Raw genomic sequence first — 2,502 nt, forward strand, 5'->3', positions numbered from 1 at the left:
CTCTTTTAGCTTTTTTCCATCAATATGTGCTTCCAGAGAAAGCTATGCTGATGGAAATATCGCTAGATGCAAGTCTTAAGATAATACATAATTTGCTTTTGAAAGAATTTTAGTTAACAAAGTCTATGATAAAATATGTATCTAAAGGCTACAGAGTTGTGTAGACTATTTGAAGATGGCTCTGTGGAGATGTACTTTGTCAATAAGAAACATCAGACTGCTGAAACAGGAACAGCTCTGATACTGCTTCAGCTGTGTATTTCTCAGTTACAGCTGAGAAAAGATGGGGCTGATCTCAGTGATACTGGCAGCCTTCTGGCCCTGGAAAAGAAGTGGTTGTGGGAAGGGTTGGGAGTGTGAAATACAGTGGAAATTGCTCATGGTTAGAATGGATAGCCTGTCTAAGAGGAGACAAAATTTCCAGTGAGAAAGCAGTCATTGAGCTACTCCCTCTGTCTCTTATGCTTGTACAGTTCTTTTGAGCAGCAGAATCTGCAAACAGAATAGCAACATGCTGAAGTAACATGCAGAGTATACAAAAATTTGCACAAGGATAAAGTTGCTCCTTGGTTGATTGTTTCTGCAGGAGAGGTGTGACCCAGTAACCTTGCAGATCCTTACAGTGGTCTTCAACAGATCAAAGAGCACATCCGTAATTGAAAGGATTTCTCTCTCTTTGGTTTACCAAAGTATTACCATAACATCTGTGTAACATATTTGGTAACATCATTTAAAATTGGAGGATTTATTCACTTTCCAGTCTCTTATTACTTATAAAAGTTGCAGCCTCTTTCATAGAAGATATGACTAGTTTCTTTCCTTCACAATGCAAACAAGGTTATTGAAGACAATAGTGAAATATTTAAATAGACAACTATTAAAATCTTTTCACTGCCATAAAGCATCCAGAAAGTCTTTCCTGCCACACTTGAACAATTATTCATCTCATTTCACTCCTCTTTCTTCTTTCTTCCATATAAAACCTGCAAAATATAATTATCAGAGATCATCATTGCAATGTAGGAAGGAAAAGAGGGGCAACAAAAAAGATACTAAACAGAGCAGATACAAAACATACCACAGATATGAAGAGGTATGTCCCTCAGTATTCCTCCTTATCCTCCTCCCCTTACCTAAAAGTCAATGGTTGAAAACAAAATAGAAAAAGCACCTGTCTGTGGAGATGAGGGAGAGGAAAGCAATGCTGCTTCTTGCTGACAAACAAATGAGGAGCCATTCTTGATCCCGTGGACATGGGAAGTACCAGAGCTAAACCCTACACGGAAGGGTACCGCTCTGTTTGCTCTGTCAAATGCTGACCTACCAAGAACATAATAAGGAAGATACAAAGTTAAATATAATTCATACTAGTCCTGACGTGATTGATAAATACATGTTATTTGCCTGATAGTGCAAGGAAGAATTTTAACCAGTTTAAGAATAATGTAAGATATTAACACAAAAAAGATTACATCTATGTTAATTTTTCTAGAGCAGTAAAGCCAACTTGGTTTTATCTGAGCTCTTTGGAGGTCTTTTTTTGTATCATTAAAATTTCAATAAATTAATTCCCTTTCATTTAGAATTTTTAAAAAATTTAAAAATGGGGATTTAATTATTTCTAAATCCTGAGTTTCTAAGAAATACCTTGAGACCTGTTCCTCTTTCAGTGTTTTTCCATTGTAATTGCTCAATAAGCAAAAATATCTGGTCACACAGGAACAATATCACAAAAACAATCACAGCAGCCTGCTAAAATCTCTTATTAAATTTCATAAAAGTTGCAGTCTCCTATGTGCTTTCTTGAAGAAGCTACATAGCACAGTGAGACATCATTTTAGCTCACAGATACCTCCTCCATCTTTTCATAAATTATCTCATCCTGCTTTAAACCATAGATTAAATAAATAAATTAAAATTGGAACAATTACTATCCTATGCTATCCAGCAACACTTAGAACCTTGCCCTTTATCTTAGGAAAGAAAAAGTCATATGAGGTGCACAAATAATTTACAAGATTTTCAAGGTTGTTCTCCGATGCAGTTCATAGCACCTGAAAATACAGAGTTGAGACTTAAGAATTCAGGGTAGGCTTATTTGGAAAGGAAGCAGTCTACAAAATTATAAGAATTAATCCAAAGGATATGCTGCTCATCAGAGTTCTAAGAGGTTGCAGTTTCAAAGTTTTTCATGCTCAGTTGCTTCAAATCACCCATGTTTAAAGACCTCTAAAATATTCATGGTCTATGGATCTTTGATGAGATAGTACACATTAGGACTCCGACATAAACATCAGTGTGTGAATTTTATGTATTTAGATAGTCGAAAGAATATGGTTCAATATTCTCTAAAGTGTGGCTCTGTGAATTATTACTGTCGGAAAAGATCATATCCATATTGGAATGAGTAAGAAATACATATCCTTGTTATATTACAGCAGCAAGCAAACCAATCTAGTAAATTTGTACCACGTGGCATGACTACAAATACTTTTCAGTGAT

The sequence above is a fragment of the Pyrgilauda ruficollis genome, unplaced genomic scaffold, assembly GCF_017590135.1.
Source record: "Pyrgilauda ruficollis isolate IOZ18807 unplaced genomic scaffold, ASM1759013v1 scaffold76, whole genome shotgun sequence".
Lineage (NCBI taxonomy): Eukaryota > Metazoa > Chordata > Aves > Passeriformes > Passeridae > Pyrgilauda > Pyrgilauda ruficollis.